Raw genomic sequence first — 18,081 nt, 5'->3', positions numbered from 1 at the left:
AGATAGCCAATGGGGAATTGGCTGTATGACTCAGGGAACTCGAAACAGGGCTCTGTGACAACCTGGGGGGGGCGGGGGGTGGGGATAGTGTGGGAGGTGGGAGGGAGAGTCAAGAGGAAGAACACATATGTATACCAATGGCTGATTCATGTTAATGTATGGCAGAAACCAACACAATATTATAAATCAATTAAAAATACATTTAAAACAAAAACAAACAAACAAAAAATCATAAGGTCATTCTAGTTAATAAACTACCCACTCCAGTGTTCTTGCATAGAGAATCCCAGGGATGGGGGAGCCTGGTGGGCTGCCGTCTATGGGGTCGTGCAGAGTCGGACACGACTGAAGCGACTTAGCAGCAGCAGCAGTTAATAAACTACTCAAGTCTAAACTGGAGGCTGGGTATCCCTCTCAAAACAAAATTTTTAAAGCACTGAATCCTAGTCTCTATGTATATTGATAGTGCAAACCTTTCCCTGATTTTTAAAAGCAACTAAACTAAAATCAAAGCAACCTACAAAAGAAAATGCAGGAACTATTATATAGGACTCTTTTAGCAAGTTGTTTCTTTCTATTAGACTCAGCATTTCTTTATACAGACCTCAACATAAATTCTATAAAAAAGAAAGCAGCATAGAAACTGCCAAAGAAAATTCATCACTTGCCATCTACTTCTACAAAGACTAAATTATGTGCTGCTGTTGATGCTGACCTACAGCACAGCCTGAAAGGAGTTTATAGTGGAGATCAAGAATGAGGCACTGTGTGTTCTGGGAAAACCTGGAAGAACATGCCTTCACATAGATATTTTCAGAAGATTTTATGAGCCCAAAATCTTGCCTCTTCTCATATCTAGAAAAACACTAAAATCATTAGTGGAGACAACTGCTCCTCATGACTAGTAGCAACCTTCTCAGGACTAGCAGCAAGTCTCTGCCAAAATGCATCTTTAACTGTGCGTATCCCCCTTCACCAAAATCACATGTATCCTGATCGTGCCCCCCACCCCCAGCTTTTCAGAGCATTTCCTCAGACCTATCTGAGATGCTATTTCCCAGACTATAGTCCACATTTTGTCCCAAATAAAACTTAGCTCATAACTCTCATGCTGTGCAATTTTTTTTCAGTCAACAAAACATGCAGCACATTGTGCATTCAACATGTCAGTAGACATCACATTATTCAAACAACTCATATGCAGTAAAGCTGGTATCAACAAGGCTGCTGCTGCTGCTGCTAAGTCGCTTCAGTTGTGTCCGACTCTGTGCGACCCCATAGACGGCAGCCCACCAGGCTCCCCTGTCCCTGGGATTCTCCAGGCAAGAACACTGGAGTGGGTTGCCATCTCCTTCTCCAATGCATGAAAGTGAAAAATGAAAGTGAAGTTGCTCAGTCGTGTCCGACTTCACAACCCCATGGACTGCAGCCTACCAGGCTCCTCCATCCATGGGATTTTCCAGGCAAGAGTACTGGAGTGGGGTGCCGTTGCCTTCTCCGATCAGCAAGGCAGTAAATGGCAAAGAGGTGTGGGACATGTGAGTTGGAGGAGGTCAAAAGATAGAAGGTAGAAAGACACTAGAAGAGATTTCATGAGAAAGATGCCATCTTGGGGAAAGATCTTGAACGAGACCCAATTTCAAAAGCCAGAATGCTGGAGAGTGAAGCAGAAAAGAGAGAAAATTATGACCATATTCAGGGAATTTGAAGTACTTAAAGCAGGTTGAAGAAGAGATGATACTGTGGGAGTGGTGAGACAGGAATTTGGAGCAACAGTGTGTGTGTGTGTGTGTGTGTGTGTGTGTGTGTGTGTGTTTGTGTGCGTGCGCTTAGCTGCTGAGTTGTGTCCAACTTTTTGTGATCCCATGAACTATACCTCACCAGGCTCCTCTGTCTATGGGATTTTCCCAGCAAAATACTGGGGTGGGTTGCCATTTCCTACTCCAGGGGATCTTCCTTACCCAGGGATCTAACCCAAGTCTCCAATGTCTCCTGCACTGGCAGCCAGATTCTCTACCCATGAGCCACCTAGGGAGCCCAACACAATAGAGAGAGGAATGTGAATGTACAGATGATCAGTTTATATTACCCTTTAGCCAGTGGGAAGCTAGTAAAATTTCCAAAGAAGTTGACAACAAACACACTTTTGGGATAATCTGATAGCAGTTTGTAGGTTTTTCAGTAGAATTCATTTTAGAACCTTGTTGAAAACATCTAGCTGTGAAGTAGAGAAAAATACTAGGTCAGAATTAATAAGAACATGGATTAGGAAATTAGTTACATCTGGGTTTGAGTTTCTACAATTTACTGTGTGTTTTGAACAATTTTCTTAGCATTTGTAATTTTTTTTCCAAATTCCACCTTTGTAATCTAGGAAGGATTAATAGGAAACTCAGTGTTGTTTGCAGGAGAAGTGAAATGGAACAACATATTCATCTTAGGACATAAAAAACAGAAAGGATTCAGTAAGTGTTAAACATTACTGAGATTGATATTATTTCTGAGATAGATGAATAACAAAGCAGTCCTTGATAACAGTGATTGGACTTGATTCTGTTTTTATGCCAAAATTCTTGAAATATTTTCATATTTAGGAAATTATTTTGAGTTATAAAAATTGCTAATGAACACATTTTATCTAATATAATATATAGCATGCATATATTATGAGATCAGATTGAAAGTGTTTAAAAATAGCTTTGTAATAATATTATGATTTTATGATTAAAGTGTCTCTTTTTGGCCCATAACCATGAAGGCACTGCACAATTTTCTAGTTCCTGCTAAACTCCAGTCAAACTTGAAATATAGTTTCTTCCATTTAATTGAGAGCAGTATGCCGTGAATTCTGAAACATATGCCACTAATTGAGCAAGACCATTAATGGGATTTGAATTTGTTCTCTGTTAATGGCCCTCCAATAAGATAAATTCCTAAGTTTCCTCAAAGCAGGCCGTGATCTTGGAAGAGATAGATAGCAGGGGGAGACTCCAGTACCATTAGCATTAAATTACTTGGATACCAAATGGAGAAATGGAAAATGAAATGTGTATGAAAATAACTAAACATGGCATTTACTTGAAATTTTGAAAAAGGATAGTTAGGGCCTGAAAATGAAAAGGCATTGATCATTTTTTTGCTCTAATGAATAGTACATTTACTGAATTAAGCAGTAGTTTTCAAGTGAATAAAGACTAGCTCAAATTTTACTTTCAAGTGTATGGGACTTCATTCCAACCAAGAGTAAATTTTCCCTGATCATGAACACTAAGAAGTTTGACTGGAAGACAGTGTTACTCACACTTTTCTGTTAAAAATGTTGTAAACACACACACACATAATTACAAACAGATTTGTCCCCAAATTTGAAGTACTGACCATTTTATAAAGTTAATCTTCCAGTATAACAATAGTATACCATGAAGTCTCCTGGTTTTTCTTTTTTGTTGTTGTTGCAATGCAACAGGTACCTATCCAGAAAACTAACTGACCCACCAAAATTCCATGTGCTATCAGTACATGTGAGGATATTCCTTCCTCCTGAATAATCAGAGAGCATTTGCAGGATAGCTCATCAGCTTCAAATACCCAATGTTGTTTTAATTATTTTAATTATGAACTTATGTAGTATTTCTTTACTTTTAAAAGTTTGTACACTTTTGTATTTTATAATTAAATTTAGAGTTTGTTTAAATTTCATGAAAGGACTGTGTTTAATGAGAAAGCCATCCTGTTAGCATGATATAATTCAACCATCAGTTTGACAATGAATTGTGGCTTGAAATGCTTTTTAGGATCAAAGATTAAAAAAAAAAAAAAACCAGCTCATTCATATCTCTTTTCAATTCGTATCAGCTTCTCTGAATCCTAAAGTTATCTTGGTAGTATGTCACTAAACCTATTTTGGAATTTCCCTTAATGGTCTTGATTTTTAAAATTTTATTTAATCCAGTGTTTCAGTGCACTGATTAACCTTTCATCTTTTCAAATGTTACCACTTAAAAATTCACAAAATATCTGGCATCTGGTAATGCATATTACATAAAGTGTTTACAAGGTTTAAATATAATATGTTCCACCTTGCTAATTTGGATGAAGTAATTCAGATCTTAGGGAATATTTTACAGTAAATATGATTGCCTTATTTTGCATTTCCTTCCTTTCTCTTCTATTTTTACCATTTTTTTCTCTTTCACACTTTCTCTGATATATACATAACTGCACACTAAGACTTGACTCGAGACATTCATTAATTATAAGTTTCAAGACGTCCTGTGGACTTGGATCTACAGTTTATATAAACCAGATTTTCTAATTCAGCCATTTGGGGAAAAGAATATTCACATTAAGTTACTACAAATCCTACCATGTGATAATAAAGTTTAGGCTATCTATACAGTACCATATGTGCCTTGAGAATGTCCAGTTAGAATGATTTTAAGGATTGTAAGTAACTGCAAACCCAACTTGCCTGGTTAGCAATGAGAAAATATTTCATTTGGGTAGTGGATAAGGTAGTGGATTCCAAGTGAAGGTAACCACTGAACCTTCTCTGAAATTATCTGATATGACTTTGCCTTCCTCCCAGTATTGGTTTATCCTCAGTCTAGTAGTCAGATGATTTCATAGTATAATTTTTAGCATCTCACTCAAATATACTTGGAAACATTCAGAGACAGTCAAAAGATTGTCTTCCTTTGATGTCTCTTTCCATAAAAATCATTAAATTCTTCCCAGAAGCTCGTCAATGAACTTATCTCACATCCTACTGGCCAGAATCAGATTACTTGCCCACTCCTACATATAAATTTTTGTCCAGAGAGCTAGGATTACCAAAAGAGGATTATCTATTCAACTTCTAGACCCTGATGTAGAGAATAAAATCAGTTGTGTTACTTGGTTGGACACACAAGGGATGGATATTTCAATGATATTGGGAATATTTGACAATATTCAACAATAGTCATTTAGGAAGGGCGAATAGGATGGAGTGAATATTTTAGGCAAAAAGTAGAATGCACTTGAAATTCTGATTTTTGAGGTGAAACTTCCTACTCATTAACCTCCAGGATCTGATCTGTAAGATCACATCTGAGATGGAACATAAGAATTCTAAGAGCACTTTTCCTTATAGGTGGAGTTGATGACATAGAATTTGCCTTAAGCATTGAACTTCTGAGGCTATTATCAGTCAGATTTGAGATTTCTTTGGAAACACAGAAAACATTAGCAGGTTTTTAGTCTTCCAATAATTCTGAGAACTGCCATTATAATTTTTAGGAGCATTGTCTTGACAAAAGAGAAAAATGCATATATATACTCACACACACACACACACACACACACACACACACATGGCAGTTCTTGTTCTGTAGATACAATATCTTCTCAAACTTCTCATGGGAATAGTTAATACTAATTAGAAGGTACAGTGCTGAGCAGCTGAGTCCCTCTGTCCTTCATTGAAAAGTGAAGCGTAAGAATGACTTCATGATCACATTCCAACACTGATTCTGATTCAGTAAGTCTGCAGCAGGAGCAGAGCATCTGCTTTTTAATCTAGCTCTTAGCTGCTCTTGATGCTGTTGGTTCCTGGATCACATGTTAAGTAGAAAAGCTATAGAGTAGTCAGTCTTCCTAGTACTTACACAGACACTTATCATAGACACTTAAAAAGTTTTTTAACTCTGGCTACTGGGGTAACTTTTACTTCTTTCCTGGTTGTTGTTCAGTTACCCAGTCATGTCCAACTCTGCAACCCCATGGACTGCAGCACGCCAGGCCTCCCTGTCCCTCAGCATCTCCTAAAGTTTGCCCAAGTTCATGTCCATTGCATTGGTGATGCCATCAAGCCATCTCATCCTCAGATGCCCTCTTCTCCTTCTGCTCTCAACCTTTCCCAGAATTAGGGTCATTCCCAATGAGTCAACTGTTTACACCAGGTGGCCAGAGCATTGGAGCTTCAGCTTCAGCAACAGTCCATCCAAAGAGTATTCAGAGTTGATTTCCTAAAGGACTAACTGGTTGGATCTCCTTACTTTCCAAGGGACTCTTAAGAGTCTTTCCCAGAACCACAATTAGAAACTGTCAATTCTGTGTTCTGCCTTCTTTATTGTCCAGTCTCACATCCAAACATGAGTACCAGAAAGACCACAGCCTTGACTACACAGACCTTTGTTGGCAAAGTGATGGTTTTGCTTTCTAACACACTGTCTAGATTTGTCATAGCCTTCCAGTCAAGAAGCAACTGCCTTCTAATTTCATGGCTGTAGTCACCATCCACAGTGATTTTAGAGCCCAAGAAGAGGAAATCTGTCACTGTGTCCACCCTGTCTCCTTCTATTTGCCATGAAGTGATGGGGCTAGATGCCATGATCTTAGTTTTTTAAATACTTCATTTTAAGCCAGCTTTTTCATTCTGCTCCTTCATCCTCATCAAGAGGCTCTTTAGTTCCTCTTCACTTTCTGCCATTAGAGTGGTATCATTCACTTATCCTCCATTGCATGTGGAGTCTTTACTATCTGAGCTACCAGAGAAGCCCCTAACAAATATACAGTGATCTTAATTTTAAAAAACATAAGCAAGATTTTAAATATTCATGGTTTTCAGAATTTTTCGTAAATATTAAGAAACAACATCTCAGAAATTCTTTTGCAGTTTGTTTTTTTTTTTGAGACAAAGACTGTTTTCACTTAAAAGAAGGTATCTGTTCTGTGAAAATATTTGGAGTGTTTATTATAAAACTTTAGTATATGTATTCTTTGTTCTTTTGCAACAACTAGCAAATTTCCCACAAGCATGTATGTAGAATAAATGAATGATAATTGCTTAACTTCTCAAGATTGCAGCTTCTGCAATGAGTAAAATCAAGATAGTTAAATCTTGCTTATCACCCTATACCAACATGTAGCATAACAAAAAGAATCCAAGTCTAGAGGTCAGAAACTTGGAGTTCTACCAAGTAATCTTGGTGGAAAAGCAAACTCTCTCCAGACATCTGTGAAATACAGATAATAAGGTTCTTAATATTCAGTTAGATAAGCAATATGTTACTCAGTTGAAAAACTGAAAGTGTTATATAAATGCTCATTACATTACTACTACTCCTCCCACTAGCAATACCACTACTGGTACTAGTATTAGTGACATTTTGTAGCAATTAAACAATTTTAGGGGCTTCCCTGGTGGCTCAGAAGGTAAAGAATCTGCCTGCAATGTGGAAGACCCAGGTTTGATCCCTGGGTCAGGAAGATCCCCTGGAGAAGAAAATGGCAACCAACTCCAGTATTCTTGCCTGGGGAATTCCATAAACAGGAGCCCAGCGGGCTACAGTCCATGGGGTCACAAAGGGTTGGATATGACTGAGAAACTAACACACACACACAAACAAACAAGTTTAGTTATGTTTGGTCACCTAGACCATTTAACATAGGTACAATATTGTGGAGAAAAGATATTTTCTATTGTCAAGTTTGCATATTATTATAGAGTGATCAGAAAAATAGTTCACTAAATAAAATTAATCTCAATTTATACAATTGGATATAATATGGGCAACATAAATATCTAAGAGAATTTAAAGAACCAGAGTATAACATTTTAATTAACTACAACTATTTTTATTACTTATTTCAATTTGGCAGACTTAACATTTAGAAAGAAAAGATCATAGCTTACTTTTCTTTTAATCCATCTTGATGCAAAAAAAGAAAAAAGATGATTATTGAGAATATTAAATGTCATGGACACCTAATTACATCTGATTTAAACAGCATTTATTAGTATTCTCAAATATAAATCAACTCTATCGTGTATGTTTTAATCTCCAGAAAATGTGAATTTATGATTGTATGGTATATAATTTTCTTAATTAATTGTATAATATGTAAAACTATTTAGGAGAATCATTTTGGAACTAACTAGAGTAGCCTCTCTGAAATGAATAGTGATGAGCCTCTGTGTATACAAATTTTCATAAGAAGATTTTATCTTTAGATTAATTCTAAGAGAAAATTTAAAATATAACATGTATTTGACCTTCCCAAATCTTCATTGTTTACCTCTTTGAGTTCATTTCTCAAGCTGAAAACATTCAGTTTCTTATGTAATCTTCTCTTTAAAATGTTATATCACTATACTTCCCTAAGTGTATGTGACAGGATTTTCACATGCAGCAAAAAGTTTTGTTAAAGGTTGTGGTTGGAAGTAAATAATTCATAAGGGCATAACCAATAAACACTAAATATTACTTTCTCATACATTAAGTCAGGGAAGCCATGTTCTAATAAATATATGTTCCTGAATTCACCTTCTTTAATTGGTAAGACTTAAAATATAAATACAAAAACTTAATCAACACTTATTTTATATGTAGTGATCTGTCCATGAACAAACCAATGATAGAACTTTGCATATTTTCAGAAAATGACATTAAAGAAGTTATAGAAGTTCTCCTAGTGATGTTGTAACACATAATATTTTTTATTCTCTAAAACATGTATCACTAATATTGACGTTTTAGTAAATTTTAAAAACTGTCTCCCTCAAATACAACTTCCTTTTGAGTTGCCCTCAGATACTTTGAGGAGAAGTAAAATATTAAGTTAGTACAAGGTCTTATTAAACTCGACAGTGAAGTCATCTCCATTTTACAGCTGGTCTGACTCAAGCTCATCAACACTGTACACAAAGCTCATCAGAGTTATTTCTATCGAATTCCGCCATGTGAACAGGTAGTCCAACTAATGCTATGACAATTTAACAAAGAGACCAATATTTCAGAGCACAGTCTTTTTCAAGGATTATAAACTCAGCAAACAGACATTCACTCAATTAAACAATGTGAAGTCCACTTAACAGGAAAATTTAGGTCTGGAACTAAGTTTGGAAGAAGGGACAGGTAACGCTGACATTATCTGTATAATGGATGAGTATGCATTTTAAGGAGGAGTTAGATGAATATACTAGAGTTGAAATGGGGAGAAAAGGGCCATCAAGATGATAACTGTAGCCAGGTGCATATATTAATAAAGTCGATGAGAAGTCCCCTATAATAAGGATCAGAGGATGTTAACAATGAAGATTCTAGCATGTGATTTTAAGTTTTTTGCTTGTTTCTTGCTGGAGAATTACGTATATAATCCTTTTCCCTGAAAAGAAATCAAAGTTCTATACAGCAAACATGAAGATTCATTTTTTCCCCACCCCAGTATTCTTGCCTGGAAAATCCCAAGAACAGAGGAGACTGGGAGGCTACAGTCCATGGGCACACAAATTCTCCCAGCATTATTGCTGCCTAGCCAGTTACCTTGGTTCTCTGTGCCTTGGTTTCCTTATATGTACAAGTGATAATAAGGGCAATTGTTTCAGAATTGTTGCGAGGAGCAAAGAGTTACAACATTAATATTCCCTGGAGAAGGGAATGGCTACCCACTCCCAAATTAGGCTTTGGAGTATGGAATGAAGCAGGGCAAAGGCTAATAGAGTTTCGCCAAGAGAACACATTGGACATAGCAAACACCCTCTTCCAACAACACAAGAGAAGGCTCTCCACATGGACATCACCAGATGGTCAACACCGAAATCACATTGATTATGTTTTTTGTAGCCAAATATGGAGAAGCTCTATACAGTCAACAAAAACAAGACCGGGAGCTGACTGTGGCTCAGATCATGAGCTCCTTATTGCCAAATTCAGACTTAAATTGAAGAAAGTAGGGAAAACCACTAGACCATTCAGGTATGACCTAAATCAAATCCCTTATGATTGTACCATGGAAGTGAGAAATAGCTTTAAGGGCCTAGATCTGATAGATAGAGTGCCTGATGAACTATGGAATGAGGTTCATGACATTGTACAGGAAACAGGGATCAAGAACATCCACATGGAAAAGAAATGCAAAAACGCAAAATGGTTGTCTGGGGAGGCCTTACAAATAGCTGTGAAAAGAAGAGAGGTGAAAAGCAAAGGAGAAAAGGAAAGATATAAGCATCTGAATGCAGAGTTCCAAAGAATAGCAAGAAGAGATAAGAAAGCCTTCTTCAGCGATCAATGCAAAGAAATAGAGGAAAACAACAGAATGGGAAAGACTAGAGATCTCTTCAAGAAAATTAGAGACACCAAGGGAACATTTCATGCAAAGATGGGCTCCATAAAGGACAGAAATGGTATGGACCTCACAGAAGCAGAAGATATTAAGAAGAGGTGGCAAGAATACACAGAAGAACTGTACAAAAAAGATCTTCATGACCCAGATAATCACAATGGTGTGATCACTCATCTAGAGCCAGACATCCTGGAATGTGAAGTCAAGTGGGCCTTAGAAAGCATCACTACGAACAAAGCTAGTGGAGGTGATGGAATTCCAGGTGAGCTATTTCAAATCCTGAAAGATGATGCTGTGAAAGTGCTCACAAACTCAATATGCCAGCAAATTTAGAAAACTCAGCAGTGGCCACAGGACTGGAAAAGGTCAGTTTTCATTCCAATTCCAAAGAAAGGCAATGCAAAAGAATGCTCAAACTACTACACAACTGCACTCATCTCACATGCTAGTAAAGTAATGCTCAAAATTCTCCAAGCCAGGCTTCAACAATACGTGAACCGTGAACTTCCTGATGTTCAAGCTGGTTTTAGAAAAGGCAGAGGAACCAGAGATCAAATTGCCAACATCCACTGGATCATCGAAAAAGCAAGAGAGTTCCAGAAAAACATCTATTTCTGCTTTATTGACTATGCCAAAGCCTTTGACTGTGTGGATCACAAGAAACTGTGGAAAATTCTGAGAAAGATGGGACTACCAGACCACCTGACCTGCCTCTTGAGAAATCTGGATGCAGGTCAGGAAGCAACAGTTAGAACTGGACATGGAACAACAGACTGGTTCCAAATAGGAAAAGGAGTGCATCAAGGCTATATATTGTCACCCTGCTTATTTAACTTATATGCAGAGTACATCATGAGAAATGCTGGACTGGAAGAAACACAAGTTGGAATCAAGTTTGCCGGGAGAAATATCAATAACCTCAGACATGCAGATGACACCATCCTTATGGCAGAAAGTGAAGAGGAACTAAAAAGCTTCTTGATGAAAGTGAAAGAGGAGAGTGAAAAAGTTGGCTTAAAGCTCAACATTCAGAAAACGAAGATCATGGCATCTGGTCCCATCACTTCATGGGAAATAGATGGGGAAACAGGGGAAACAGTGTCAGACTTTATTTTTCTGGGCTCCAAAATCACTGCAGATGGTGACTGCAGCCATGAAATTAAAAGACCCTTATTCCTTGGGAGAAAAGTAATGACCAACCTAGATAGCATATTCAAAAGCAGAGACATTACTTTGCCAACTAAGGTCAGTCCAGTCAAGGCTATGGTTTTCCCTGTGGTCATGTATGGATGTGAGAGTTGGACTGTGAAGAAGGCTGAGTGCCGAAGAATTGATGCTTTTGAACTGTGGTGTTGGAGAAGACTCTTGAGAGTCCCTTGGACTGCAAGGAGACCCAACCAGTCCATTCTGAAGGAGATCAGCCCTGGGATTTCTTTGGAAGGAATGATACTAAAGCTGAAACTCCAGTACTTTGGCCACCTCATGTGAAGAGTTGACTCATTGGAAAAGACTCTGATGCTGGGAGGGAGTGGGAGCAGAAGGAGAAGGGGACGACCGAGGATGAGATGGCTGGATGGCATCACTGACTCGATGGACGTGAGTCTGAGTGAACTCCGGGAGTTGGTGATGGACAGGGAGGCTTGGCGTGCTGCGATTCATGGGGTCGCAGAGAGTCAGACACGACTGAGCAACTGAACTGAACTGAACCCACTCCTGTATTCTTGCCTGGAGAATTCCAGGGACAGAAGAGCCTGGTGGGCCCCCATCCATGTAATTGCAAAGAGTCAGACATGACTGAGTGGCTAACAAGATTCATTTTTATAGTGATTAGGTCAAAGGAAGAGTGGATAGGTAGAAAATAAGCCACAGAGTAAAATTTACAAGATACTAGGAAAAAACAAGAATTTGGAGGAGGTGGGAAATAAAAATCAGAAGTGACTATGACAAAAAACCCTTTAAAAATTCCTGGGATGTTTCACAGAGAAATGAGAATATATGGTAAGTTTATAAGGAATAGCAGTAGTGTGACTACTCAACTGAATTTTGAGTCCAAACTCAACATCAAATTTTGAGAATATGAAATACCTTCCAGAATTAATTCAATTCTTTAATGTGACAGAGAAATAAGAATCAACAAAAATAGATCTTCTTTAACATTGTCTGTAGGCTCAAGACATTGCTGTAAATAAACAAAGAATTCAGAAATCCAAGAGAAGGAAAACTGTCTCTATTTGCCAAACACATTATTCTTTATACAGAAAATTTCAAGCAATCCACAATAGACTCCTTGAAGCTAATAAACAAATTTAAAAAGGACAAAGGATGGAGAATCAATAAAAAATCAATTTTATTTTTATATTCCTGTGATGAATAATCAGGAAATGAAATTAAGAAATAATTTCATTAGCAATAGCATCAAAAGGAATAAAATACGTAGGAATAAATTAGACAGGAAACGGGTAAGAACTGTACACTGAGAAGTACAAAACATTAATAGGAAAGTTAAAGATCAAAATGAATAGAGACATATTTCATGTTCATGGATTGAAAGGCTCCATATTCATTTTCAAGATGGCTGTTCCCTTCAATTGATCTACAAGTCCAATGCAACTCCTATTACCTCTTCCTTATCTCCCATTGAAACATTGAAGTCAAAATTTATTAAGAGTTTTGTCCTCCATGTGTTTTATTCTCAGTTCTGCTGAGAGGGCCTCTCTCACTGCCTGTTGAAGTCTCGGCTCCTCTTTTAGCAGCTACAGGTGAAATATGGCATCATCATCTCAAAGATGCATTATTCTAAGGAAAATTTTTCTCATTTGACATGTCCAGAGTATAAGGGGTCAGATGGACAGGTAAAATTATTTTAGCCTTAGCTTCAAGAATATAAACCTAAAACAACATAGGTACTTGAGAATAATAATACAATTTTACTATACCAGCTCATGCATCCCTTACACACTATGATTTCCCAAGGCTAGACAGGATTTCCAGCCCTAGTTATACATTAAAATCCACAAGTACAGCACCCTGACCAGTCAGATAATAGTAAGAGCAGTTTAAAGTTTTCCAGGAGAAAGAGTGAGGGGCAGGACTAAGGAAGGGGAAAAAATAGAGTAAAAATTTAAAAATAATTTCAATTGCAGCTTCACCAAAATGCTGGTAAGGTTAAAACTCACTTGAAAGAAATATCCCAATGGGAGGTTAATTGTGACATGATCCTTCTAGACGTTGAGGGGAAAAAAAATTAAACATTTTCTTCTTTCAAAGAGGGACATGAAAAACATACCATATTTATAGGAGAGAAAACAAAGAGTGTAAGGTAGAAAAGTACATGGAGACCTTGTCAGATTTTTTGTATCATAGGTGCCTCAGATTCTTATCTATAAAATGGGATTCTCCTGTGCTGAAAGGATCTGTTCTTCTGCTGGGGTTCTTTTCATCTACTCCGTGCTGCCAAATGTAGTCCCCTCATCTGCTACACAGCTCCTCAAATCTGTGCACTGAGGCAAAGGGAACCTCTAATGTCTTGTACTTATGATTGCAACTTGCAAAAAAGAGGCCAAAGCAACAGGGAGTAGACAAAAGGGTACCTAACTCATCAATCTCTGTTCCTCCTGCTCCTTAACATAGAGAAACCCTTTCTACATTCTTCTGGATAAACATAAATTGTGTTTACATTTTCTGTGACTATTACAATAGCTACTACATAGGGACAAAGAATGAAAGATACATGAATAAAGGTGTTCATCTATCAATCACTATAACAACTTTTTTCTAAGGATTGCTCAATTTGACGCTGGGATTCAAAACTCTAGGCATACCACACAACAAGAAAACTCTAAAAAGTGGATTGAGTTGTACACCTGCATGTATCAAACACTAGAGAATACCACAGATATGCATCAAAGTTCCTAACAAGCTGGAAGCATGAGGAGTTAAGTGGACTATCTCAAAATACATATTCTCTTGTTTAATATTCATTTTCTTCAGAAAAGCAAAACAATAATTATTAGTGTGAAATCGCATTCTTATTTCTAGCACAAAAGAAATCAAGAAAGAAAATATGATCATAAGATGAAAATATTATATGAAAAGGTAAATGTTTTTAAAAACAATAGTTTCTTTTTGTAGAAGAAATCTAAGTAGGTGAACCAAAGAATGACTGCTCACCAGGATATCTTATACTTCATTAAAGCACTTTGTTTTCCAATTAGAAGAATGAAAAGAAATATATTTCAGAATTTTTCAAATTAATGATGAAACTATTCTGTGAGAAAAGGTGATGCTATGGATAGTTACATGTGCCTCTTCTTATCCATCCTAATTTTTGTAGTAAAATATATAAAGTCCCCAAATAGAAAAATAAATACTGCCCACAATTATTATGGACCAGAAGTATTAGACCTTTTACTCCATTTCAAGATTCTTCTATGGGTGATATCTTGAAAATTAACAAGAAAACTGTTTTTCATATGTTTGAATTTGTTCAACAATTAACTATTGAGCACCTACTCAACTAAGTTGAAGATAATAAATGTTACATATCAAAAAATAAGCAGTAACCAAGCAGACACACAGAGAAGGCAATGGCACCCCACTCCAGTATTCTTGCCTGGAAAATCCCACGGACCGAGGAGCCTGGTACGCTACAGTCCATGGGGTCGCTAAGAGTCGGACACAAATAAGAATCTTCATTTTCACTTTTCACTTTCATGCATTGGAGAAGGAAATGGCAACCCACTCCAGTGTTCTTGCCTGGAGAATCCCAGGGATGGGGGAGCCTGGTGGGCTGCCGTCTCTGGGGTCACACAGAGTCGGACACACTGAAGCAACTTAGCAGCAGCAGCAGTCAGACACAATCCCCTGCTCTCAAAGTGTTTACTGCCTAAACTAATCATCCACTTCTATTTAAAACTAAATCCAAAAATTTTCATTTCTGTACTACAGGTTCAAAGGTAAGTGAAACTTTAGTTGTATTTTTTTCCCTACTGTTTTATTATTTGTTTTAAATTTACTTTCAAATGGATATAAGTCTTATAAATGTTATTTGTGAAAAATATGCTTAATAAACTTTGTTTGTTGAAGCCTGTGCTTTGAAAGGAACATAGGTCAGAAATGCTAACTTTTCAGACCTGTGACCCAAAAGACGCCCCAGGGGCTGTTAGCCTGTAGGATAACTTTCTTGCCTCTATTCATTCAGTAAGAGAAGAAGAAAATAAGGGAGGAACAATTGGCCAAATATTTGTTGCTTCTTAGATGAAAACAATCTGAAATTCACCTACATCAGATTAACAACTGTTTTTTCTGGAAATATATTTACTTGTTTTTTCTAACATATCAGTTAGGCTAATATTTTAAATGTTTAATTCCAAGGCTATATTTGTGTTTTTGTTTTGGCTTGCTATGTTTTCATAAGACAGTTTCTAGGTCATGGATGTGAGAAAATCTTTATTTTCTCTCTCTGAAAAAAAATTCTACTGTTGGTTGTTGAAGCTGAAACTCCAATACTTTGGCTACCTGATGCAAAGAGCTGACTCATCTGAAAAGACCCTGATGCTGGGAAAGATTGAGGGCAGGAGAAGGGGACAACAGAGGATGAGATGGTTGGATGGCATCACTGATTCAATGGACATGGGTTTGGGTGTATTCCGGGAGTTGGTGATGGACAGGGAGGCCTGGCTGCTGCGGTTCACGGGGTCACAAAGAGTCGGACACGACTGAGCAACTGAACTGAACTAAACTGATGCTTCAATGAGATTCCATAAAGAATTCTCCTGCCAGTGCAGGAGAAGTGGGTTCAATCCTTGAGTCAGGAAGATCCCTGGGGAAGGAAATGGCAACCCACTCTAGTATTCTTGCCTGGGAAATCCCATGGACAGAGAAGCCTGGTGGGCTACAGTCCATAGGGGTCACAAAAGAGTCAGACACAACCTAGCAACTAAAACAACAACAAATACAAAGCCACAAAAGAAAAAAGAGTCATTGAATTTGCATTGTCTTTCAGGAGAGGAGTAAAGAATTAATTGGATGTTTGTTACTTTGTTTGTTTCTAAGAGAAAGACAATTAACCAAAATATCCTTGCTCTGATTTAAGAATAGAAATGGAAACATTTTTCAATTAGACAAAAAAAAAGATACACAGGAAGAAAAAAAAACAGATAATGACATGAAAAAAGGGTAATGAAGCAATGTCCGACAGATGAATATATAGAAAGTCAGAGAGAAATGAGCGCTCTGTCCACTGCAGGACCCAGCAGGTCAAAGATACAGATACAAATAGATGGACATAAAGATCCTTATAATATTTCAAAAGTTAACCCATAGAGAGCCATGCAGAGAAAAGAAACATACATACAAAGCTCAAGTATAGAAAGAAATAGAAAGAAAAGCTCTAAAACCTAATACAGAGATACATATGCCATCACATAACACTTTGCTAACTGATAAATTAAATAGCATATGGATTCTCAGCACTGCTACACTAATAAATTTATATTGATGAAATAATATTTACATTTTTTCCAAGAAAAATACACAGACCCTTTGAATGAAATTGTTTCTAGGATGATTTATGTTAAAATTTGTCCTTATGTCCTTATAAGCTTTACAACACACTAAGGACAAATCCAGATGGTTTTAGGGAGTCCTGATATGTTGGTGGAGTTCAATTTCTTGATAGAAGGAGGGGAGTGCTATCTTTCTGTAAAATTAAAAAAATGTTAAAGTACTGAAAATATGAAATAAATTCAGACAAACAAACCAGAAACTGATTGTAGCAAGAAAACTATTGCTGTATTGGGAGCCAGTGCTGCCTTGTGAAATTGCCATGATTTTTGATAATAGAGAGGTTCCCTACATACACAAAGAAACTGCCTGTGGGAGACCTGGGTTCAGTTCCTGGATCTGGAAGATCCCCTGGAGTAGGGAGTGGCTACACTCTCCATTATTCTTGCCTGGAGAATTTCAGGGACAGAGGAGCCTGGTGGGCTACAAGTCCATGGAGTTGCAAAGAGTCAGACACAACTGAGCACTAGCTAACACTCACTTTCACTATATTCACAGGTATCATTAATATTGGAAGAAGGAACCAGGACATGGACACAATGACCTCGGGTATAATTAGAAGAAGAGCTTTTTCTCATTGCTTAAAGATATAAATTTTGGAGATATAAAGAACAGAGTGCAAACAAAGTGAATCTGATGTACACTAAGGAAGAAAGTGAAAAAAATAAAAGCCAAGACACCTTTCTTCTGAGACAAGGGGAAGAAAAAAGAGCATGATAAATAAGTTCTAAATGTATGCTGTGCAAATTCATTCTGCATGCGCTGTCTTTAAATATATTTCCCAGTATTTAAATGTAGGAGTTTTAATAATAATTTTATTTAAAGTATCTTAATCTTTATGTCAGATGTTTTGCATATAACTTTTGCGCCCAACTCCTATTACATAAGTTGGATATTATATAAATCAACAAAAGATCACTTCAGACTGGACCAAACAAACATTTGTTTCACTAATCCCTACAAAGTCATGTAATATTCTTAATTCATCCTTTTCTATCTGTCATATCTATTTGTGTATCATAATTTACATAACACACATTCCCAAGAACACAGTCCTTAGTCTGAACTGAATATAACTAAAATAGTTCTTGCTTTTCCAGAATTCTGTATTTCACTCTCACTCTAAATTTTCTGACGTAACCAACATGAAAAAAATATCTATTTTCAATTGAACTTTCTTGCTGTAGAATTTTATGAATGTTTATTCTCAGTCATTTTATAAAAATAATGAAAAAGCGTAGCTTATTATTATATATACTGTAATCAGTGAATACATAAATCTCATTTCAAATGTCTGAGGAAATGCCTAGAGCTTTCACTTTTGGGAAGATTATAAAAATTACATATCACATGGCAACTCGAACCCTTTAGTCATGGCTACCTTGAATGCTTTATTTAGAAAGATCACAA

Source organism: Ovis aries, chromosome 1 (genome assembly GCF_016772045.2).
Source record: "Ovis aries strain OAR_USU_Benz2616 breed Rambouillet chromosome 1, ARS-UI_Ramb_v3.0, whole genome shotgun sequence".
In the NCBI taxonomy this organism is placed as follows: Eukaryota; Metazoa; Chordata; class Mammalia; order Artiodactyla; family Bovidae; genus Ovis; species Ovis aries.
Note: the sequence above shows the minus strand (reverse complement) of the source record.